Raw genomic sequence first — 26,368 nt, 5'->3', positions numbered from 1 at the left:
TTTTTTCCAACCAAAACCAACCGAGAAATTAAAATTGAGAGTGTGTGCGTGCAACATGGAGTTAAACTTTTCAAAGTGCCATGTTAATCTTCACAGAAAGTTTAACTCCATGTTGCACACACCCTCACTTTTAATTTCTCGATAAGAAAAATCAAAATATTGTGCTCCAACATGGTTAAAACTGCTGTCCCAATTCGCCCCATGTGTCCCGATTCGCCCCAGTTGACGGTATCACTACAAAAGGGCTTTTATGGACAATTTTCGCAAAAAATAGCGTATATCTCGTGTACATCAAGGGAAAGAAATTTGGAATGTTAAACAAACATTCGTGAAATTTTCCTCTACAACTTTGCCGAAGACACCAAAGCCCTAAAACGTCATCCAAAATGGTTAAATTTTGGTTGACACCCTGGAAGTTCGTCACCCTGGAATGTTAACACCTTGGAATGTCGTCACCCTGTATGTCAATAGCTCCAAAAGATAACCTGTATCAAGTGGTACAACAACTCTTCCGAAGACACCATTTGGCAGGACGTCAAATAAAGGAGTTAACAATTTATTCCAAATTTACAGCAAAAAATATTAAAAAATGTATGTGGCCTAATTCAGTCTAGCTACCACCAAAAATTGGCAAATTATATTTACAGTCCAGACTCGATTTGCCTAATCTTTGATAATTCGAAGTTTACAGAGGAACTTCAATTGACCGATTTATAAAAAATCTCCACGTGGGTAATGGAAGGCCCCTTTGAAGTTATTTGTGGAGTCATATTTTAGTCCATAAACCCAAAGTAAGACAGCTTTTTTTCATGATTCGATTATCCGAAGTGATTTTTTTTTGGGAAGACTTCGTAAAATCAAGTAAGGCCTGTAATTTTTTTCCAAAAATTTAATGTTTGGTTTCGGTTTGGGAGATAAACATTCCAAATGTTTAAAAAGTATCTCATTTGATTGACAAGGGGAAATTAACCGATATTAAATGTATATGGAATGTATGCTGGATTCGATCAATTATTCAAATTTTTACATTTAATATCAAAATACAGTATGTAAAAAAATATTTACACCCCTTCGCCACTATGCACATTTTGTAATAAAACATGTAATCAATTTAAAGTTTGACAGAAACCTAGTACTACGTTTTGTTCAGAAACTCATGCCGAACATTTTGCTATAAAAAGCTCATGAAAAGATGACTTCTATAAAAAGTTATATAACAAATACTATTACATAAATCAAAAAAGGTGAAAAAAAAAGTTCGTACACCTTTCGAAAAATTAACATTAATAAAGTTATTTGTTGACAAATCACCGTAAATCCAGTCTCCCAACTCCAAATGAGCATCCTTGACTGATTAAAAAAATAATTAGGATTGAATATAAAGTTTACTAACTACTAAGTTTAAAAGTTTATATAACTCTGGAAATTCTATATAAAACTTATCTAAACTTAATTTTGCAAATTTTTGATTCAACTAAATGTCAATATATTACCATAGAATTGCTAAATAAAAATTTTGGAGTGAGTATAACATCGTTTTGGGGGTCTTTGTATCGATAGAATAGATTTTTCGTTGGAATTTCGTACCAACCCGGAATTACGTCGTCGGAAAATCCGCCGGCATCTGAACCGGTTCACGATTCACAAGTCAACCTATGTGGCATCGGAAAGGGCATAAAATTTCCGATCTTTATATACCAAAACATCTAGGTGTTTTATAAAACCCACATTTTAAAAAACATGAGCAAAAAGCAAGTTTGATGCACGAGAACAAAAATTACGAAAGTCCATACATTTTTAGTAGGTTGCTCAAACGAAACCATTGTTTACATGTTTATCACAAAATGCCATAGTGACCAAGGGGTGTAAATACTTTTTTTACATACTATATTGTAGGTAATTTGTTTTTTGTGCCTGCTGTTATTGTAAACTTTTTCAAGGAATTTCAAAAAATAAAATTAAATTAAACATTATGACTAGAAATTGTTTCTAGTTTAAACGACAAAATTGCACATAAATGAAAAAGACCAAAAGATCCAAAAAGTTCTTTTTTTGTTTTTGATTTTAACCTGGGTAAAGAAAAATTAAATTCAAAGGAACAATTGTAACATTTTTAATTGTTTATTTAAAAAGAAAAGAATAGAAAAACACGGTGTGTTTTTATTTTTTATTTTATTTGCGTAATAAAATAATTCCTCACTCTAATTTTGTTAAAATTGTATCCTTGATTTTACTGTTTTAGTTTATACATCCAGGTATTAATTTATATTACCACAACGAATTCGTTTGGTAAACTAACTCACACAAGCTAAACAAAATGTTGATGTATTATTAAAAGAACTTAATATTTAAAGACTTTAAATGACGTATTGGTGAATTTGTGGAACCATCTTGCTAATGAGCTATCATTAAATTCCTTGTTCTAACAATCTCACGTTCAAATTCAATTTAAAAGCACTTAATCTACTTGACACCTTTCCCCCTGTCTAAGCTTCCTTCACCAAATACCTAACAACAACTCCCCAAGAGCCCACCGGGGTCTTCCAGTATCCATCGGTATGCAAATGTCCCCACCCCTCAAGACCATCGCCGACGCACATTTTCCCACGTCTGCGAACTCCCTCATTCCGCGTGGAACATTGAACCTCTGGTAATCATCGCACTAATGAACGCGTTAATTATTGCCGTGCCACGCTCCCTACTTCTCCCCCACCTTCCTCAGACACAAATCGCAATTATGATATGATAACACCACACCGCTCGCGCGCCCGCAAGGTAGGCAACGTGCGCGACGCACGGCAGAAACCAGATGTCGGACATAAATTCCTCCTTCCACGTTCCGAGTCTGCACACTCGATGTCCCCAAACAAGTGGCCGCCGTGGCTAATTTGCTCTTTTCAACACAGGGAGGGTTTCCTTAACTGCGAGGGGGGAGGATGAAAAAAAAGGTTCACCTTAATTTAATTAATCCGTGACGCGACGACGGCTTCCATGACGGTTCAGAGGGTGGAGGTCGCTGTCGCGACGTTTCTGCCAAATTGAGCCACTCTCGGTTGATGGTGTGTTTTTGGTATCAAGATCTGCGGAACCAACGCCGAAGGGTTTCAGTGATTATGATATTAAACAGGTTAAAATTTTAATTAGATTCCACCGTTTTACGGCGCGGTACGACACGCGATAATGGTTCTGTTTGAGCATTTTGAGGTTATAAAATCCTAACCTCAAAGTGGCAGACGCTGTCATTTCGACGGGCGCTTCACGCACCTCACTTATTAGCATACTTTCGGGCGTAACGGAAGAGGTGAAATGGCTTCCTTAAACCGTAAAACTGCTCCCCAATCGGCAATCATCGGGGGCACAAATATCGCACCGTCATCACCGCGCCTGACACTGTCTAATGTCAAAGGTCCCGTCATTATCGCCGCGTGATGGCGCACAAATTTACCGTTGCGCCCGGGAGGTAGGCAACAAGCGCGCGCTCGCCACAAAGCCATTAATTTCGATTTATTAGGTACCTTTGCGGATCGATTCGCTGTCATTCTGGAAACACGACGAATCAATTTTCGGGGACAGTGTCTTGGCGGTGGTGGTCGTTAGTGTATCGAACACGGTGTCGTTTTAATGGGCCGTTTCCAAATTGCCACCGCGTGTTTTGTGTGGAAGTGGGTGGAGGGAAATTGATGACGAAGGTTATCGGGGAAAGATGATGATGCTGTGATATCAGTTTTGATAAAAATATGAATTTTAGTATTGTTGAAAACGACGGTACTTTCAAGACGAAAAATCTCTTTGATTCTTTATGAACTCCATCGTCATAGTTCATACTGAAGTTCTCTTTCAACCTCATTGCTATAGAAACTTGCCCTTGAGGGACGTTATTCTTCAGAAAAAAAGATAGAACTTACCAAAAGGTTTTGATACGTGATCTGCATGAATTTTCTTTCTTTTTCGGAAGACCAGATATGCAGGTATACCATTCAGCACTGAAGTCTTCCATTATTTTCCCTCAGGAGATCGGTCAGAAGTGGATGCGATTTTTATTTACCCCTGTGTCTTTGGAAAAGGTAGAAAAGGACTAATATCTTATACAGACGTCTTTGCCTCGAGGGATATCAACATGTGGATAATTTGAACAAAGTGTAAGGATTAAATATGTTTTCCATACTAAAATGAAAGGTACATAAGTTGGAAATCTATTGGAATGGACTGAAATGAGTATATGTTTCTTATCATTTTGTTTTGCTGCAAGTTTTTATTTTTTCACTAAATTTATTTAAATTGGAAACAATGTTGTCACTTTTGACAATATTCACTTCAATGTCGAGAAAATATTTAACCATGATGAACAATCTAAAAGTATAAAGTAAATTAAAAATACGTTATACGTATAAAAAAAAATTAAAAAATACAATTCGATGCTGTAAATACTCAATTATTAAGTAAAGCAGATTCAAAAAGTATATTTAATTGTCAATCAAAAATAACATGTTAAATAATTTGTTTATAGTTAAGGCAAGAAATTGATTTCTCAGAACAGAATTTAAAAAAATATTGCATAGCTCTCTAAATATTTTCTCCGTAATTTCTTATAAAAAAAAAATAAAAACATTCTTATTCTCTGCAAACTCACACGAAATCGGTAAAAGTTGCCCCGACTCCTCTTCGATTTGCGTGAACTTTGGGACATTTTTGTTCCTGTTTTAGTGGTTAGACCCATTTTTTGAACATTCGAAAAAAAGACGTCCTTAAAATGGCTGTAACTTTTGACCCTTAAGTTCAAATTGACTAAAAGTGCTCCGAACAACACTTTTCTCTAAATTTAAACCTGAATTTCTACGTTCAAAAAACTGATTTTTGAAGGGTTGCTCAGATGCTTTCTCTAAATTTGGTCGTAGAAGAGCAATTCTCTACGAATTCGGTCTTTTTTCTTCAATTTTAATTTTTGTATTTTTTAATCCGACTGAAACTTTTTTGGTGCTTTGGGTATGCCCAAAGAAGCCATTTTGCATCATTAGTTTGTCCATATAATTTTCCATACAAATTTGGCAGCTGTCCATACAAAAATGATGTATGAAAATTCAAAAATCTGTATCTTTTGAAGGAATTTTTTGATCGATTTGGTGTCTTCGGCAATGTTGTAGGTATAGATACGGACTACACTGGAAAAAAATAATACACGGTAAAAAAATTTTGGTGATTTTTTTATTTAACTTTCTATCTTTAAAACTTGATTTGCAAAAAAACACTATTTTTAATTTTTTTTATTTTTTGATATGTTTTAGAGGACATAAAATGCCAACTTTTCAGAAATTTCCAGGTTGTGCAAAAAATCTTTGACCGAGTTATGAATTTTTTAATCAATACTGATTTTTTCAAAAAATCGAAATTTTGATCGCAAAAATTTTTCAACTTCATTTTTCGATGTAAAATTGAATTTGCAATCAAAAAGTACTTTAGTGAAATTTTGATAAAGTGCACCGTTTTCAAGTTATAGCCATTTTTATGTAACTTTTTTCAAAATAGTCGCAGTTTTTCATTTTTCAAAATAAGTGCACAAGTTTGCCCACTTTTGAAAAAAATATTTTTGAAAAGCTGAGAAAATTCTCTATATTTTGCTTCTTCGGACTTTGTTGATACGACCTTTAGTTGCTGAGATATTGCAATGCAAAGGTTTAAAAACAGGAAAATTGATGTTTTCTAAGTCTTACCCAAACAGCCCACCATTTTTCAATGTCGATATCTCAGCAACTTATGGTCCGATTTTCAATGTTAAAATATGAAACATTTGTGAAATTTTCCGATCTTTTCGAAAACAATATTTTCAAAATTTTCAAATCAAGACTTACATTTCAAAAAGGCCAAACATTCAATATTACGCCCTTTTAAAATGTTAGTCTTGATTTGAAAATTTGAAAATATTGTTTTCGAAAAGATCGGAAAATTTTACAAATGTTTCATATTTTAACATTGAAAATCGGACCATTAGTTGCTGAGATATCGACATTGAAAAATGGTGGGCTGTTTGGGTGAGACTTAGAAAACATCAATTTTCCTGTTTTTAAACCTTTGCATTGCAATATCTCAGCAACTAAAGGTCGTATCAACAAAGTTCAATGAAGCAAAATATAGAGAATTTTCTCAGCTTTTCAAAAATATTTTTTTCAAAGGTGGGAAAACTTGTGCACTAATTTAAAAAAATTAAAAACTGCGACTATTTTGAAAAAAGTTACATAAAAATTACTATAAATTGAAAACGGTGCACTTTATCAAAAATTCACTAAAGTACTTTTTGATTGCAAATTCAATTTTACATCGAAAAATGAAGTTGAAAAATTTTTGCGACCAAAATTTCGATTTTTTGAAAAAATCAGTATTGATTAAAAAATTCATAACTCGGTCAAAGATTTTTTGCACAACCTGGAAATTTCTGAAAAGTTGGCATTTTATGTCCTCTAAAACATATCAAAAAATAAAAAAAATTAAAAATAGTGTTTTTTTGCAAATCAAGTTTTAAAGATAGAAAGTTAAATAAAAAAATCACCAAAATTTTTTTACCGTGTATTATTTTTTTCCAGTGTAGTCCGTATCCATACCTACAACTTTGCCGAAGACACCAAATCGATCAAAAAATTCCTTCAAAAGATACAGATTTTTGAATTTTCATACATCATTTTTGTATGGACAGCTGCCAAATTTGTATGGAAAATTATATGGACAAACTAATGATGCAAAATGGCTTCTTTGGGCATACCGAAGGCACCAAAAAAGTTTCAGTTGGATTAAAAAATACAAAAAAAATCGAATGACCGAAATCCTAGAGAACTGCTCAGAAAGCGTAGATCGCGAGATAAAATTTTGGTGTCTTCGACAAAGTTGCTTGGATTGGCGAGCCCAACAACTTTTTAAAGTCGAAAAAATTCCCAAAAATATTCCTGAAAAGTTAGATTTTCAAAATCATCCTAATAATGAACCACCCTAATTTTTAGAATGATAGATTAGGATGTCAGGAACAATGTTGCACGCGGAGCTTGAATGACAAAAGTGCCTCTTTCGAGTAGGGGAAGGTGGAACAATCGCTCGTACGGCCGTAATTTTTACAATTTTGATTATTTGCAGTATGAGGGATTGTTGCTAGGAATGCAATTAGCTGATTCTACTACCACATAACCGCCAAAACGACGTAAACGCCACGGGGCATAAAATTTATTAAGGTTTTTTTTTTAAGACCTTTGTTTTCTTATAATATTTCGAAAGTACAAAATAAGGCTTAAGGTTCGTTTTAAGGCTCATTTTATCAAAATGCTAATTTCCTAGACTTCACAGCTAAAAAAGTAGTAATCCAGCTGCGTGTAATAGGCCTGGGTGTAAAATAAATATTGCATTATTTTATGCAATTTTATGTGATTTTACACCCAGAAATATGTAGCCCATCAGTATGGGAAACCTACTTGACCGAAATGTCAAGCTCATATATGCGTTTATCCTTACAGCTGTTCATCGGTCTGATGGCCGAGCGGGCTAAGGCGCCAGTCCTCACTGATGGTGCTGGGTTTGAATCCCGTCGGTTGCAACTTTTTTTTGTGTTTGCAAAAATTGTACATGCAGTGTGTAATATTAAGTGTTTATTTTGACGAAGGTGATGTGCATGCTTTTGCATGCGATTTTACTATCGGATTTTTTGCTGTGTTGCAACTATTATAAAGTATGATTTAACTTTTGGTTATTTTTGTTGAGAGCTTTTAAAAAAACTTGTTCAGGTGGGGCAAGTGTACCATATGGATTTTTAGTATGGAAAAAATTACGAATTGCTGCAACAACATATTTTATTGGGAAATAAATACATTGAAGTACTTAAAAACTGATAAACAATTGTTTAAAAAAAATTGTCCATACAAAATATAGTGATATTATGAAAATTTACTATTTATCATCTAAGTAATATTTTGTTTTTCGTAAAAACGATCAAATTTTTAATAAAATATTTTTATTTTATCTAAAAATCAAAGAAACGTTGCAAATACATTCTAATCTGATGTATCTAAGTGATAAAAGTTCAATTGTTAACAAATTAACATGTTGTTTCATGCATTGTTCCTCTTGCCTCAATGGTTTGTTCGTCTTGCCCCACTAGTTGAGTAGAACGCACTGAAAATCAAAAATTTTAAAATATTTTTTTTACAGTAAAAAACTGTATTTTTAAGAAACTTGTTCTATCAAAGTCTTAGTCAAGACCTGGAATAAGACGATTATAAAAAAAATCCGAAAGATTTCTTAACGTTCTTAATGGGTTACAACGAGCATTTCCTTAGCTTGTTACACTTGCCCCACTTTCCCTTATTTTTCAGAAATGAGCGTTTCAAACGTACTTAAGTCATTCAAATTTGATTCAAAGTTTCAAAGTTAAGTCAAAGTTAAGTCAAAGGCTTCAAGTTATAGTTTAATGTTCCCTGAACAAATTCCTGTACAGACATAGTCCATAAAAGCTTGTGTTTGGGCTTGGCTTAGTGAAAAAAAAAAATGCATAAATCACTCCGCAAAACGAGCCAAAAAATTTCGCAGCCAAAACAAATGCATGCAGCTTGTAGGAAATTTTACGGAGAACATTTCCCTTTTTTTAACATTTTATTTTAGTCCACGCAAAGCCGAGATATTTGAATTTTAGTGAGCAAAAAGTAACGAATTTTCAAAATACTTAGTATATAAGCGTTTTTAACGTAAAACAATGGCTACTATGATTACAAAGGCAAAGGCATATACTTTTAATGGTTTTTATTTTTCTCGCTCAAAAACGATATTTTTCATAAAATTTCATGCAAAAAACATGAAATTTTCTCACGACCGAAAATAATTTAAGCATTTAACGATGCAAAACTTATATTATTCAATTAATGAGCTGTTTATTAACCAATAGGTTCTCTAAATGATTTTTTCAATCCTCTACCATAAAACACCACATAATTTTAAAACATTTTGGAATCAATTAAATTGTAGAGAACAGTTTCCTGAACAAATTCCATAAAAAAGTATTAGTTTTGGTTCAATGTAAGCAGAGATATGCCTTTCACAGAGCACTGGCTACCTTTCAGGATTTACCGTTTTAGATTTTTTGTCTCACATCAAATTTAAATATATTTCTTAAGTTTAGCTTAGAACTCCTCGAAATGTGAGTGATAACACAGACAACAGACGTAGCAGCTAGAACAAAATAATTTGAAAATCGTGTGTAAAAACATGACGGATGACAAACTAACGCCATCTCGTAGTCTATTGCTACTTGCAAGAATAAGTCTGAATGTAGACTGCATTGCACCGCAGCTTTTGCAGGAGCCGCATTCTGATTCTCACCAACATAGTTTTTATGAGGCTATGTTTTTTTTATAAATTGACTTTTTTGCTCTGAATTTAACTTATACTTATCTGAAGCGATTATCAAAATAATTACCTTCGACATTTTAAAACTATTTTCAGTCTGTACATCAATTTTCTCGACGGAAAAGATGCATAAAAATTTTGATGAGAATGAGAATGCGCTCATCCACGTGCTTTTCAATGTTGTTGTTTACACTCGAGAGCAGCGCGGGAGATATGTCAAATCTCCTCTGCGACGGCAGCGCCACAAACGGTTTGCCATTCTCAATAAAACCGTTGCAAGCTTTTACACAAGGTGGTGATCGAGCCAAAACGTCTGTTGTCTGTGGTGATAAGTAAGCAGTTTGGTTTTTCATATTCAAGCAATATGATAAATGGAGCAATTGGGTTCGAATAATTCAAAAATGACAAAATATTTAAGTTGGACAACTATGCCATCATGGGCAGATTAACGATTTAAAGTTTGTCTGGTGGTATAGACAGCTGCATTGTTTTTTTCTAATTTAATTCAATATTATATTCTCATATTATCTGTTTTTTTTTTTGTTCGGCTATTGCTAACCAGAATTATATGTTATTTTCGATTGTAAAGTTTAAGAGAAGCTTTTTTAAACAAAAGGAATTGCAGATTTCACACAAAAAAGGGAATTTACGAGGGGCGCGACAATAGTAAAAAATTTAATAATTTAATTAATTAACTGCCAAAATTAATTAATTAACGAGAAATTAACGTTTGTTTACGATCAAAACATCGCCACCTCTTTTTCCACCACATTGATTTGACAGTTTGACATTGCGAGTGTTGTTGTTGTGTTTGGTGAAATTTGTTTGGCGCCGAAAAGTCGGTCTTACGGAATGTTTTCTCCCGGTGGTGGTCCATCGTGAGATCACTCCGGTGGACATTCCGGCAGCGGAGACTCCAAATTCTTACAAAAGTAGGAGGCGGCGGCGAGGGCCGTTTCATCGATCGCAAGAATAACTACAACCCAGGTGGTTGCTATAACAATCGCGACGGCGTTGGCAGTGGACACCCGGATCAGCAGCACCACCTGCAGCAGGAGCTGTTTCCCCAGGTGAGCGTTTGATTGCGGCAGGTGATTGTATCACTAACTTCGGTGAAACGTGGCACAATCCGGCAGGTTTGCTCCTATTTTTATGTGTACTTACTCGTTCCAGGATCATTTGCCACAAAATGAGTTTCCGGAAAGTGGTTGTGCCAGCCTTCCCGTCGGCAAACCTTTAACGATGATGTTCCTCGGCAGCAACACCACCACCAGTAACGGGTGGTAACTGGCATAATGGTTCTCGGGCGGTCCCAGAGTTTTCGTGATAACCGTCAGCCGGAGAACGACTCTGGCATGAGCACTGGGCCAACGGCGGATTTGACGGTGGATACAGGAACGATGCAAGTGGTGGCCAGAATTTGATGAATGAATTTGCTTTGAAATATAAACTAAGGTATAAAATAGCTTGTATATATTTATAACAATGGGCAAATAAAAATCACTATTCAACGCAAGTTCCGAGCGCGGAACACGCAAAAAAGTAATCGTTGTAGTAAGGTGTGATCTTGTTCCGCTGCGACAGCTGAATCACCAGCTGGTAATGCTTGTCCTGTACGCTCATCAGATTCGCGTACGCTTCGTACTCCACGGATCGGTTCAGCTTGCCACGATGGTGCTGCATCTGTTGCTGGTTCTGGAGCAGGTGCAACGGCGGCAACGGGGGAATCATTTTAAACGGAGAAAAGTTCAGTGGAATCGTCGACGGCGGCTGATCAATTATGTCAGGAAATCGTCTACCGAACAGATGCGCATCTAAGCCGGATCAGACAACGGAAGCTTGGCGGAAAACCGACAAAGAAACCACCTAAAACAAACACAAAATTAATCAATAATCTCTTATCGTTCAAAATCCCCTCCTTACTTTGCTCCCCGCCTATGGTGCTGCTGCAAACTCTCCAAATAATGCTGCTGCATCGCCGGAGGTGGCGTCGGACACTGCGACCTCGGCGGGTCTGGCATGCTCGGCGTCGTCAACACGTTCAGTTCCAGCTGCAACCTCGCCTCCCTCTGTTACAATCGGACCAAATCCTCGTGCACTCCTCCCAGTCGTTCAGCCGATGCCTCCGCCTCTGCAATTCTCCATTGGATGAGTTTCGAAGCCAAAGACTTATGGCAACGACCTCAAATCCCAAGTATTTCGCGACGTATCTTCTTTCTAAAACTAAATCAAAACAAACTTGACAGTTGTGCGAGCAAAAGTGACACGAGACAAATCAATGTTTTCAAAGCAGGTGTGGTGCTGTCAAATATCAAATGACACGAGGAATTTAATTCCTTAATGTATTAAATGGAAAAATTAATACATTAAGGCCAATGTCACGCCCCTCGGGAATTTACAAAGCAACACCCAGAAAACCGATCAATTTCCGCCTGATTTGATTCCTCCTCTCTGATCAATCGTCTTTTCCTTCCCACCCACACATCCAACCAATTCCGGAAGCAAGGTGAAAAATCACTTTTATTACATCAACCGTGTAAATTGCTTCGATTTATCCCCCGTAACAGTCTCCGTCCACCGTCCACACCCGGTGATTGCCCTGATGGTCCCATTGTCGGATTGTCCTCTCTTTTTTCCCCCGCAAACATGGGACGGGAAAGTGTGCGTGTGTGTGCGATGTGTGTTATCATCCCGTGGCCAAAGCCCCGATTCACCGTCACCGTTTTGAGGTTATGTCCAGTTATGCCACCCTAACACGCGTCACACGTGGTACCCTGTGTATGATGTAGCAGAGGACAGTGGCGGCGGCTTCGGAAGGGAAAATTTATTGTCCGCTCGATAATCCCCGGAAAATGGTATCGCTTGTCGGGGAGTACCCTTAAGGTTAGGGTGGAAAAAAGGTACACGTCTTTTATCGACGGAACGGACAATCTGTGAGGAGAAAGGGATAAACGGTAAACGTCAGCCGAAACAAGGTGATTGGATTGTGATTTTTATTCTTTTCCCTTTTGGCGGGAATATCCCTCAGGAGATATAATAGAGGCCAATAATGGACCATCTTTGGGAGGGAAAACCGTCCTGCTTGGCTGACTTTATTACCGGGATTATTTATCGAGCTCGAGAACTGGTCAGGTTCGATTCGAAAAGTCTTCTCAGCGCAACGTCTCAGGTCAATTCTGTGAAGAAAGCAACATTCCTGCCTCATTCCGTAAACAGCGAAACAAGATGTTTAGAGGAGCACTTTGTTGGCTTATTAAAATTCCTCTCCCATCAATATGTTCGATCAAAATTCTGAACGTCTCGGGTCCTCTTGAGAGTTAAATTAACAAAATTTCTCAAGCAGCCCCTCACCCATGTAGTCGAGCCCGTGCGTGACTTACGGGCCAATAATTTCAAGTGAAAAGTGTATTAAAACGTTTCACGAAAATCCCACACCCTCCCGTAAAAAGCCAACTGAGGACGGAAAGATGCAAATTTCACCTCAGCCGAGGGAAAACAAGATGAAATTCTCATTTGCACCCCTCCCCGACATAAAACACGGAGCAAAGTGGTACAAATCTCGCTGTAAACATCGCGCACACGTTTCTTATCGGTTAAACGGAATTAAATGAAACTTTATTGCATTATAAAAAATGAAATATTCAAATATGGTCGAGCTATGGCAGGGCGACGGTGAGGAACGATGCGGAGACAGGGGGTGTCATCTCTAATCATAATCAGTGAGTGTGAGATGAAGTGAGTGAGGAAAAGTAGGATTTCTTTTTGGTTAATATCTGGGAAGAGCACCCTGAACTGGATTTGAAGGGAAAATTAGTTAAGAAATTTACAAAAATAGAAATAGAAAAAAAACTTGAAATAAAATAAGTGAGACAACAGACGGAGAGACGATCATACACGAAAAATATGATACGGTGGGACGCTAATATATAAGATAAAGGGAGAACTATAATCTAATGTGGCAATGAGACGATCAAATAATTAGATATTTAGACAATAAGACGTTAAAAAAAATACTAAAGCAATGAGATGCTGAGGCGACCAGACTCTCAAATGTGGAGGCAAATGGTCCGTAATGTTTAAAAACTTTTAAAAATGAAATGTTTTAAAGTCACTTTTCTAATTTTTGCTTGTGTTTTAAATTTTTTTGATATAGAATGGCACCATTATTATTAAAATGGTAAAAAATGTGTACAGGAATAGTCTGGGACACTACAAAAATTACTGCATACTTCTTTTTACGTAAAATATAGCAAATGTTAGTAAAAAAACTCAGCCAAAGTTGACTCTAAAAAAATGACATTTTTAAAACATTGGCAAAGTCACATAAAACAAGTCAAACTTCCAATGTTTAAATTTTCTAAAATTGTAAGAGTTCTTCTTTCCAATGCTTTTAAAGATCAAAATTGGTTGACAAATTTATTTTTGGTGAATTTTTAGATTGAAGCCCGTTTAGAACCGGGGTTGGGTGGGTTGTAGAGGATTAAAGTTAGTAATCGGACTTCATTTGTCCACGCTCCATACAAAAAAGATTCGCATCTATTTTTTTTTTGATTTTGTGTTTTTTCTGTTCATAAATGCAAATGTAGGAAATTTTATTAACTTTTCAAAAACAAATATTTAACTGGGCCACTATGGTCACTATTTAAAAAAAATTATAGTGGTGACTTTTTTTTATTAATAACCTTAAAGTGGTTTTAACTAAAAAATCATAAAATTTTCCCTTAGTAATTTTTGATAACAAATTTAATTTAAGACATCTTTTGCATTTTGAATTTTGAAAATCCGTCCACGGGGAGCTGAAATACAGCTGATAAAAGTTAGACTTCCGATTTTTTCGCAAGCATGGTTATGTGTTAAAAGTCCGCAAGATAATTTACCTGGCATCATTTTTCCGGTGCCTTCTTCATTCATATTTTATACAATTTTTCTGAAGACACCAAATTGATACAAAAAAATCCTTTATAAGACAAAGTTTTAGAATTTTCACATATCATTTTTGTATGGACTGCTGCCGAATTTGTATGGAAAAATTAATGATGAAAAATGGATTCTTTCAGCATACAGAAAGCACCTAACAAGTTTCAACTAGATTTAAAAACAAATACAAAAATTAAAATTTGAAGAAATTTTTTAGAGAGCTGCTCTTCTGTAATCGAAATGATAGATAAATACACTCAACCCCCGGTGGTTGGTCACTTTTTCGTTTGACACTTTTTTAGTTTGTACCCCGTTGGTTGGTCAAAGTCAAACTAAAAAGTGACGAACTGTCACTTTTTACACAGCGCTCACGCACACTATCACAACAATCGTTTGGTAGTGTGTGTGAACTCCGTGTAAAAGGGGTGTCAAACTAAAAAGTGACCCCGTTCGTTTGACAACAGTTGGTGTCAAACCATCGGGGTTTGAGTGTATGCTTACTTTTCGACAAATCAAACACATCTTACAGATGATAGCAAAACATTGAATTTGAATTAAATGTGAAACGAATCGGTCTGTTTTAATTGTTTGCTGCAAAATAGATTTTTAATATGTGGCTTCACTGGTACATGTCAAAAATGCATTTTCTTAAAGTATAAAAAAATGCCAAAACATTATTCTTGAATTCAATTCTAACTTTTTATACAGATGGGTAAAAGCTGAGGGTTGAATAGAGCGGCTCAAAAGCGGAACTGTCAAAGTGGAACCATTTTACTGTTCGACAGAAGCAGCAAGTATTGTAATCGATTAATAAAGAAATTAGTGTAAAAAGCAATTGTTGCTTATGATTTTTTTTATAAGGGATGTGAAGTCGGGAAACAAAATCTTTTTCTAGACTAGACATTGGAAAAGATAAATTTTAGGTAGCGTGAGTTGAAGTTGACTTCTGGGATTTTTTTGGTAATAACGTTGTTGGAGTAAGAGGAGTTTCATTTCCACGCAAGAAACATGGGAGATTTCAAGCTCGCTATAAGAGGGCTCATTACTAAAAAAATCATCGTCAATTTCTCCATTTTGTTCCGAACTGACATCACAAAATTTCAACCACTTCAAACGCAGTTCTTTGTCTTCCGGAAACCGTAAGAGACCTCTTTTATCCGACCTCCGTTTGGTATGTGTGCAGAAGCTGGCGAAACACTTCATACTTAACCGAAAACTAAAACAAAATACACACAACAGATTTCAAAACAAATTATTCAAGTGCAAGGAAAAAGTCACGCGTGTGCTTGAACCATCTCTTACTTTGTTGTAAATAAAGAGGGATCATTCGAAAAAGACGTTACACATTCTTTTCACCCCCAGGGTAAAAGCTTCCTCAGTTCCTTATTTTACCCCAAATTCAACTATATTTTGCATTTTTGTAAAGTTATATAGACAAGATAACACGATGTTCTGAAGGACAGATAATACTCGCACATGAATATACCTTACAGTTTCAATTTTTTATTCTTTATGTGTTAAATCATGATCCTGGTGAAATTATCAGTAAATTTGGTGCAGATTTTGTATAGACAAATGAGTCGCTGAGACGATTAAACGCTGGCGCTTGGATGCCTTGGATGACGAGACGCTAAGGTTTTATGAAGACAAAAAAAAACAAGTATTCAATGAAAAGATGACATGATTTGACAACGAGACGCTAAAATATTGAAATGCTAAAACGTTTGAACGCGGATCCTGAAACGAAATGATGAAACAATGATGAGATTGGGTTGGATGCGATTCTAGGACGATTAGACGCTGAGATTATTAAATGCTGGCGCTAAGATGATGAGACGCTAAGGTATTGAATGAGAAGAAGAGACGAGAAGAAGACGAAATGAAGAAACAGTGATGAGATTAGGCTGGACGAGATGCTAAGACGATAAGACACTGAGAAGACTAGCTACTTAAAAGGGTTAGACGATGAGACAATTTGACGAAGTTAAGACGATAAGATGGTGATGGTTTTGCTACCTGGGTTTTTGAAGTCATCGTCTAAAAATAGACGGCGTCCTATCTCGCCCAGCAAAATGAAGTCGATAAAGTCGAAAAAGTCGATAAAGTAGTCGTCACGTTTTCCACTTTTCCTCCAACGAAACCGACTTCATTTTGCTGGGCGATATAGGACGCCGTCTATTTTTAGACAACACTTTTCCACTTTTACACTTAAAAAAACAGATGACAGCTAGATGTAACGCCACGTCCCTATTAAAACTGGAACGCCCAACATATGTCCAACTTACATGGACGCCCAAGCCCTGCAAAAAAAAGTTGGAACGGTAACTTCAACTCGCTGGTTCTCGGGCATAATTCAACCAATCGGGACGATTCTTGTTTCCGAAAAAAAAAGTTGTTTTTGATCGTAAAAATTTCAGATTTTGGTCAAATTGAGTTCTGCAAAGTTCTAGGATCATCTAGACATCTTAACTAGAAAAAAAAAATGTCCCGATTGCTAGGGTTATGTCCGAGAATCAGCTAGTTGAATTTACCATTCCAACTTTTTTGAGCGCTTGGGAGTTGGAATGATAAGATGATTAGACAAAGAATGAAACTTTGGGAAGATGAGAAGGAACTTCTTGCAATTATCACAGCAAAAAATCCGATGGTAAAATCGCATGCATAAGCATGCACATCACCTTCGTCAAAATAAACACTTAAAATTACACGCTACATGTACAATTTTTGCAAACACAAAAAAAAAGCTACAACCGATGGATTCAAACCCAGCACCAACATCAAGGACTGGCGCCTTAGCCCTCTCGGCCATCAGACCAATAAAAAGCTGTAAGGATAAACGCATATATGAGCTTGACATTTCGGTCAAGTAGGTTTCCCATACTGATGGGCTACATATTTCAGGTGTAATATTACATAGAATTTCATAAAATAATGCAAAAGTTATTTTACACCGAGGCCTTTTACACACAGCTGGATTACTACTTTATTTGCTGTGTAGTCCGTTGATTTGACGAATAAGTCATGTGAAAAACGAGCCAAGGCGTCATCCATAAAGTACGTACGCTCTTAGGGGGGGAGGGAGGGTAAACGTAGGTGTGGCAAGATATGACAAAGGGGAGAGGGGGGGGGGGTTTGCGAGACTGTGACGTCACGCTAGGTTTTTTATGATTGCATAATATTAATTCGAAATGTACACAATTGAATTAAATCCTCTTTTCTAAATTTGTTTGCGTCCTATTATTTAGAAGTATCACATTATAATTTATTATATAGTCACCTTTTTTTTTATTCATCTGGATCTTCAATATTTTGCAAATTCTTGATCGATAAAAATAAATGCTTTGAAAGCAGGGTGTTCATAACAAAACTGCTATAAATGGTTTGAATCTATTAGATACAAAGCTGTGAAAAACAGTTTTTAAGATTTTTTAATACTTGAATGTTATACTAGGTTTTCTAATTTTTAAAAGATACAAACTGTTTTTTTATATCGCAATGTTTATTCTAATAAAAATAATAATTAGACAACTTATTATTTATTTTTCATATTAAAATTGGAAAAATACCAAAATTATGAGAGTTTAAAGAAATAAAAAATATAAAACATCCCACCGAAAACAAGGGGGGGGGGGGGTCTGGCAAAATGTGACGTACTTTATGAGGGGTGGTTCAATCTTGTGTGACAAAGCGTGACATAGGGGGGAGGGGGGGTTAAATTTGGCCGATTTTTGCATGACATACTTTATGTATGACGCCCAAGAAGCTTCACTTTTTCCGTCATTCCAACTTTTGAGTGTCAAAATTTCTTCAAAACCCCGTGATCATCTGGTTAGTGGGATGACATCGGCTGGATGCTCAAACAAAGGACAATCCTGTCGGAGGGTGGTTTTGCCACACGGGGAAGATTCCGACAGGTCGTAAACATCTCGATGAACATCCGTCCCGTTCAGGAGCTGTTCCGTGGGACGCTGCTGCATTTCATTTTCGTCCCTCTCTTTTTCCTTTCCTCTTCTCACTGTCGGGATGATGGAAGAGACTATTACGGGAGGGATGAGCTCCGGGGAAAATGCTTTTGAACAGAGCAGGGAACGCGGTAGGCTGCAGCAATGATTAACAGATTACTTGTGAAAGGACCACGTGGAGGTATTGAGGCTGTCGGAGGGGGAGGATGCATAATTGAGTGAGGTGATGAAAAAATTTAGAGAATATGAAATTATGATGATTGCTTTACGGGAGGAGATTTGACAGAATGATTTTTTTATCTCTCTAAAAAATGAAATAAATAGAAAAAGGTTTTTCAGGAAAGCTCATGCAATAACCTAGAATTTGTATTTTTGTGATCGTTGAATTTTAATTTCTATATTTTAATGTAACTATCAATTAAAAATTCTAGATCGATGAAAAAAAACTAAAACATAAAAAACTGTTTCCGCCCGGGTTCGAACCGGGGACCTTCTGCGTGTGAAGCAGACGTGATAACCGCTACACTACGGAAACTGATGGAAAGTTGGATGATCAAAAGGGATTGGAATGTACTTAGCAAATGTGAAAAAAAAAATTAATTCAATACAAAAGGTTAATAGAAAATTCACTTTAAATTTAACTGAAATTTTCAAAAACAATTTTGATGAACGTACATAATTGAGTTATTATAAGAATAACAATTCAAACTGTGCAAAACTAAGGTGTAACGGCATATGTTTGTGACACTTCCCATCCATTTCCGCTCCCTTGAATGTTCCGTGGCGTGTCCCAAATCCGGTTTTAAAGATCCTACTTACACGCTTCAATTGCAGCACGTAACTTTTCCTATGTGCTTGTGTGAACAGGACCATTTCCTCACAACAACCTGTCGCTTTTCCCGGTTTCTTGCTGAAGATTCCGACGACCGACGACGACGTCGAGCTTTGTTTGTCATCCTCCCATAAATGTATGTTTGGCAACTTTTTGAACTTCTTTCCCGACATACTTTTACGTTCTTTCTTTTTTAGACTTTCTTGCCCTGTGTCTTCGTTTTGAACTTAGGGGAAAATACACTTCTTCTTTTTTTCCTTCTTCTGCAAGGAGAGAAGAAATTTCTTTATTTTCCTTTATCTTATATGTAAATAGAAAAGTTAAATATTTTACCTTACCTCCGTACCCTCTCAGCCAAGTCGAAGAAGGGAAAAGTGAAAAGTGTAGTGAAAAAAAAAGAATGTTGCCAACCTTGCAGGAGGGGACGGGAAGACTTCCTCCCTTTTCCAGCAGATATGTACCTTTCGAGAACAGAAAACGACGGTGTAAGTAATAGCAATCAAATTTATACGTACATTTCAACGTTAAGGAAGTCTACATCATTGGCCTTTGGACGACGACGAGGGGGAGAAAAGTTTGACTCTCTTTGCTTCGCAAAATCCCGCATGTTTATTTATTTATTAAGTCGACGAAATTTTCCCCGGTCCTGAAACGTGGGCGCAAGGTAAACAGGTGTCAAATTTCTTTTACTTTTTGTGACGGAAAAGTGGCAAAGCTCGGCCCGCTGGGAGATTCCCGACGGTAAATTGATACCGCCCGGGCAGAGATTTGCCCTCTCCGACTCTGATTGAGGTTTGGGGCAGCAGAGTATCGATTGCCATTTATGGTCTGACCGCAGGGAAAGGTGCTTTGAGATGAAATAAATTCATCGTACATTTCGCTGTGGAGATGGAATAATGTTGCTACAAATATTTAAAAAAGTTTTTTTTATCATGCACTTCTAATTCAACTATCTCGACATTGTTAGATAAAAGATAATGTAAGAATTGAATGCAATACCTCTTTCAATATTGGTGCTGTTATTTTTATTATGTACCTGAGGCCATTGTAAGGCCGTTGCAAACATTTTTCAATTTTCTTTTCATGCGAATTTGTTTCTTCAATGTTTAAATATTTTGAAACCAATCATTGCAAAACAATTGAACTGGTGTACAATTGATTTTAAAACAGATTTTTTTTTTTCTTATAATTGAAGCATAGCATGAAAATCAGCTGACAACATTTCGTTGACATTTTGACGTATTGGGTAATATTTTTTGCTCTCTGATTTTGTGGGCCAATTTTGTAGGGGGGAGACAAAACATTTAAAAAAAATTGCAACACACACAAAGAAAAAATACTCTAAATTTAAAAAGATCTTTCGTTGGATTAGAAGTTCGCGTTGGTGAATATTCGTAGAAAGTTCAAACTTTTTAATTTAAAAGTTGGAAATTTGTTGATACTACCATGCATTTCTGGAACAAAATCGTTGTATCGGTAAAAGTTTTTTGCTTTTAATTTAAGAAGAAATTTTTATGGCATGAATAAATAACATTTAACATTACAATGATGATTTTCGAAAAATTTGATCAATTTTATTTCAATATTTTAATATTAAAACAGTTGCTTCCGTTTTTTTTGTATTCAACGCATCTGCTTATGGTAGGCTAACTTCCGCGTCCAAGCTGAACTGATTCTTACGGTACGCCACCGGTCACGTCCGAAGGCCCCAGCGTTGTAGAGAACAGGGTGGTCTCGTTGCCGGCCATCATCAGGACAGGCTTGGAGGAGTTGGCCATTGGTTGTTGATTCGGGAAGGGAAGTCGACGTTTTCCGGCTGGGAAGTAAAGCGCCTGAACGGATAGTTCCCGATCACTTCGTCCTCCTTCGAGAATGACACAGATGTTCCAACTCGCCGTCAAAGTTCATCCCGCCGAACACACTGAACACATTCTCAATACTCACCGGTGACTTCTTCGGTATGCCAGGTAGATGTTCTTGATCAGGTTCGTCAGATCTCGCTCCAACCTCTGGAAGTAATCCGAGTACGTCAACTCCAGGACTTGCGGCTTTCGTACAGACGGTCCATCCAGAACTGGTGCAACTGTTCTTCTGGATGTTTAGGTAATAATCGTCAAACATGTCCCGAAACGAGAAATTGACTGCGGACCCTCAGGACATCCCACTCTGTCCCGTCATCACTTCCGGCATATAATGCTGCTGATGGTCGTAAACCGCCGGCACCGAGTGCAACATCCGCGCTGACTACCTCCGATGATGGCGCTTCTCGTCGTTTCCTTCTTCCGTCGGATCCTTCTCCTCACCGTTAAAATTTGCTTTATCATACTTGTTCAAAAAGCGGATGTAAATCTGCTTCAACTTCAATTTCGTCCACCTGGCCACCACCACCGAATACAACCGGTGCAAATCCACATCCCGACCTCCGATCTTCGGCAACCGCATAAACTGTGTCCTACAAAAATTCGCAATTCGCAATTTTCAGTGTAAGAACGGGCCTTGACCGATCTTATGCACTAGGTTCCCGACGAACACGCACTGCCCTTACACCTACATCTCACCCTTGCTCTGAGTCAGTACGAGCAACACGCTAGAACACGCTTTGAGTGTTCGTGCCAGGCATGCACACCTTCTTTTCCGGTTACGCATTTTAACTCGGCCGGGGGTGGTACATTACGTAGGGTTTGATGTAAGTATAAGCGCCTAACCATTTAAAGTGTGCCTATCAAAATTCATTAAAGCAAGTACTGTTTTATTTTTAGTTTGAATTCAAAAAACTAGTTGTTATTTTACTGTGTATTGTTTTCTCCTGAAATCTTTCCTAGTGTTGAGTATCTGTTGCTATTTCTTTTGTCGCGGTGTTTTGTTATAATATTTTGGTCCTAAGCATTTTGAATTTTTTTTTCAAAAGTACAATAGTAAAATTTGTGTTAATCCTTTAATCATTCCATACATTGAGTAAGGGCTCGAACCTCACTTGCTTAAGAAAAAGGTGAAGTTTCAAAACAATGGACAGTGAAGAAAATATACTATGTAAAGAATCAATAGTAAAAGAAAGATAGAAATTTATGAAGTAGATAAAGATATTAACAATAGTTAATAAATAGAGGTAACAAACAAGCATAGATTCCCAAGTAACAATTTTTTCCAGGAGTTCTACAAGAGCTCTTCAAGATAGCTACAGCATAGCAGTTTGGACCGCGGTAGGATAAAACTCTCTTCAAGTACTCTTCCAAACTCCTGAAGAAGTTTTGAAGAGAATTTTATCCTACCGCGGTCCAAACTGCTATGCTGTAGCTATCTTGAAGAGCTCTTGTAGAACTCTTGGAAAAAATGTTACTTGGGTTGTATTGAGGGCAATTTACAGGGAAGATGAGAAATTATTCAAATAGATAAATAAAGAAAAGGCACATGATAAACAAAATTGACATCGCTGTCAAATTGAGGGAAAGCAGACAGTTTGTTACAGCAGCATCAATTGGTAAAATTGAGTGAAAAGCGTTGAGAAATAAGAGAATCAAATAAGTAAAATCGAAATCAAATGGAGGATAGTAAACAGAAGCCATTTTAGAAAATCAGTGAAACAAAATAAACAGAAGATAGCTGTTAGCTGAAATGGAAAGAAGAGAAACCCCGTTCTGCGATGCCTAGGTACATCCACAGCAGTTGACTCAATATACTGCGAATCAAAACAATACCGTCTACAATCACAAATTACTTCCCTTTCCCACATTGACGCGCCCCTTTCTTCTAGCCGTCTCGACTCTGACCCTCGCTGGTTACAACTTGTCATCATGATGACTAAACCAAGCCAACGTGGAGGTAAGAAAATAGGACACTTGCAAGGAACCAGAGCCATGCTGTTTTGTCCAAACAGCACTATGGATGTAGTTGGGCTCCTTCCGGGATGTTCCTCGCCTGGGTGTCAACCGACGAGTATCATCAGTATCATGCACCCTTGGCCTGCAAACTGCGTCCTACAAAAACAAACAAAATTAATCACAAACGCCACCAAACACCCAAGCTTCCTTCTTACCAACTCCGGTCGTGAAACAGCTGCAGGTCCTGCAGGAAGCTGGCCTTGTCCTTTTTCGAAAACCAACTTTCCCCCCGACCTCGTCCCGCACCGGCACCACCCACCTTCCGCTGCTGCTGTTTTGGCTCACAAAGGTGTCCGCGTCCGACTCCTGGCTGTGGCCGCGTCCGGATTTGATTCGCTTCGTGGACAACTAACTCACCACCGGCACTACCAAAATGTTTGTTTACATTTTGGACCTAGGCGTACACGGTTACACGAGAACGACGAAATGAAAGAAATTATGAAGTCGAATTAAAAGTAAAAACTTTTAAATCAGTTAGCAATGAGACTTTCAAAAACTGTAGCAGTAAAAGTTTTCATATTCAAAACAAGAAAAAAACTTTTAATGGAGCAAATTAACAACAGTAAGTTACTTTTGACATTACAGTAATATTTTTTTGTGTGCAGCCTTATCTAGAAAAAATAGTTTCATTTATTTCAGTTATAGATTTTGCTGAGTTTTTTACCACCCTTTTCCTAGATTTGAAGATTTAAAACAAACAATTTCTATGCTACCAAGTCAGTATCTGAAACATTCATAGTTGTAAGGAAAATCCAAATCTCTATACAAGCACAAAAGAAACAAAATTGTTACATGCTATCTCGAAAAATAAAAATTGAATTTAAAATAGTTTCATTTTTTAACATTGAACATCAAACAAATAATTTCTGAGATATCGTCAGAGAAGAAATGAGGACTAAACTGGTGACACTGAGAAAAACTTTTTTTTTCACAAAATTAAACCGCATTAAGTTGTTCAATCCACTATGTTTAAATGGACAAATTATAAGAAGTGCCTTCCGAAAAAATGGAAATATTTTTTACTAACAAAGAAAATGAAAATTTTAACGCGATGATGCCTATAACTTGAAAAACGCAAACTTTTCTTTTAAAAATCTTGAAAATTGCAAAAAACAGCAGGTTGAATCTAAAACATGTTTTTTAGCCACATGTTCATTTATTTTTCCAAAACTCATACATTAACAAAAAATCATTAATGTGTACCGGATTCTGCAACAAACTTGATGTAACTCTAGTGTAAAAAATGCCTGCATTATGTCTTCTGAAGGAGTATTTTTTTCGAAAATTAAATAAGACATAGGTATTTGGGATTTTTTGTCTGCCTGTGTGGATCAATCGGACCGCGCACTGGACTCACAATCCAGAGGTCACCGGTTCGAATCCTGAGGCAGGGCGACTCGGTCCTAACCAGGTCCCAGCACCGAAAAGGACCTAATAAAAATAATTTTATGACAAAAAAAAATCCTGAGGCAGACGCAAAAATTCTATGTGTTAATATAGGTAGGTATTCGGTGCCCTCTCCCCGTGCCATACCTTCACACTTAGGAGCCCCGGGAGGAGGAGTCTTTTCGCAAAAAGAACGATACACGCCTGTGGATCCGCTGATGAAATCGCAAGGTTTAAGAGGGTCACATTATAATTTGTTACGTCGACTCCGTTTTTTTTTCATTTAGGATTTTTATTTTTTGTGATAAGCAGCAAAATTGGAAAAAATCCGGGGTTTTCCGTGTCCTAATAAAAACCTCTTAATTTGTCAAATCCATCAAATCAATTACAAACCCTTTTTGAAATATATAATGTTTTGAATATTCACAAGAATAATTAAAATGATAAAAATAAATGTCAAACTCCGAAACAGTATCAAAACGAGTGCTGAAAAAATCAAGTTTTGCAATGAGTTGCTTACAACATTTTTTGCAATTACAAAAAACGCTTCTTGAATGGAATTTTATGTCAAACATTCATTTGTTTAGTAAATTCACCGTTCAAAACAAAAAAATAACGAAAAATGTTACTTTTCAGCACTGTTATTGAAAAGTATTAATTTACCATTCACTTTTAGTAGGGAAAAGTAGGCCGTTTCGTTTCTCCAGAAGGACAGGAAAAGTTGACAGTTTCACAGCGGAATTGCAAAAAGTACTTTTCAGTACTGTTATTTTTGGCAATGAAAATAGACCGTTTCGTCATTAAAGAATCACATGAAAAGTAAGGTGATTCACAACACAATTTCTATGTAAAATAACCGGATTTTCTACTTAATATAATCAGTTTTATCATCTTTGAGTCAACAATAGAATGTCAGAAAAGTAATTATTTGTGTTTAAATTTATTTAAACCCCTGCATAATCCTAGCATGAATTGATAAAGCTGTCGTGAAATATAAGTTGCAGCTTTTTTTTAACCTGATTGTGTTTATTACTTATTATTAATTAATTATGAATAGTAAATTTGAATTTTTGACTTTGAGTATCACATCTAAAATTAGGCAGTATTTGATACTTAAATTAGTACATGGATATAAAAAAAAACTTTGCTGAGTTTTTTTTGGGTAATTTTAAACAATGTTAAAAAACGGTCCAAACAAAAATAAGTTATATATTATAATAAGTTTAGTGAAGTAAGTTTTGGGCATGTTTTAAAGCAAAATTAAATATATACTACAATTTAACTTAATTTTCCTTAGAATCTAAAAATGTGGTTCCTCCGGAATATTTTTTTCAATCGTGACACTGTATTTTTATATTTAGCTATTTAAATCTTATGACAAGTCTTACGTTTTGAATAAGTTTTATGTTATGTTTTGAATTAAGTTTTAATGGTCTTTTCATTAATTATCATAAAAAAACAAGAAATGAAAAAAAAAATACTACGATCTTTCACGTACAGCTATGAAATCTTCACAAATCACGAAAGAACAGCAACCATCCCAAAAATATTCACGCGCAATGAATATTCATCGCAACGGTCTCTCCATTCAACCAGGTTGGGTCATCAATTTGATTCTTGGGGGTGCTTTCAAAGGTGTCCGGTTCGATTCTGTTTGGCCTAGGAATCGAACTTCAATAAATTATTCATGTTTCTCCTCACATGTGACCCGGGGTTGGGAGAACAAAAACTTATTCTTGGCCGCCAATTCTCCGTGACGCACTGATGGTTCACTCATGAATATTTTGGTCATATATTCCGAAGATTGGCTTTTCTTTTTGTGTTTGGGTTCACGTGGGTTCGGTGACATCGTGGACACACGGGAATGCTTGCGAATGCTGACATTTGTCGCTTCAGCGATTGCAGAATTCGAGGATGAGTTTATTTATTGTTATTTAGTTTTTTGCTTGTTTGAAATTCAACCAAATTAAAGCAAAATACTTTAAATTTTTATGATAACATCTGGGCTAAATCATTTCATG

At 36.5% G+C, this 26,368-nt stretch overlaps 1 non-coding gene across 1 annotated transcript; it reads right to left on the bottom strand.

The window, feature by feature from the left end:
• Nucleotides 1–18,713: 18,713 nt before the first annotated feature.
• On the bottom strand, nt 18,714–18,786 carry Trnav-cac (transfer RNA valine (anticodon CAC)). Its single transcript has one exon. It is a non-coding gene; the product is annotated as a tRNA-Val (tRNA).
• Between the last annotated feature and the right edge of the window lie 7,582 nt (nt 18,787–26,368).

This window comes from Culex pipiens, chromosome 1 (assembly GCF_016801865.2).
Source record: "Culex pipiens pallens isolate TS chromosome 1, TS_CPP_V2, whole genome shotgun sequence".
NCBI classification, from domain to species: Eukaryota; Metazoa; Arthropoda; class Insecta; order Diptera; family Culicidae; genus Culex; species Culex pipiens.
This window is presented reverse-complemented; position numbering and strand designations above follow the sequence as displayed.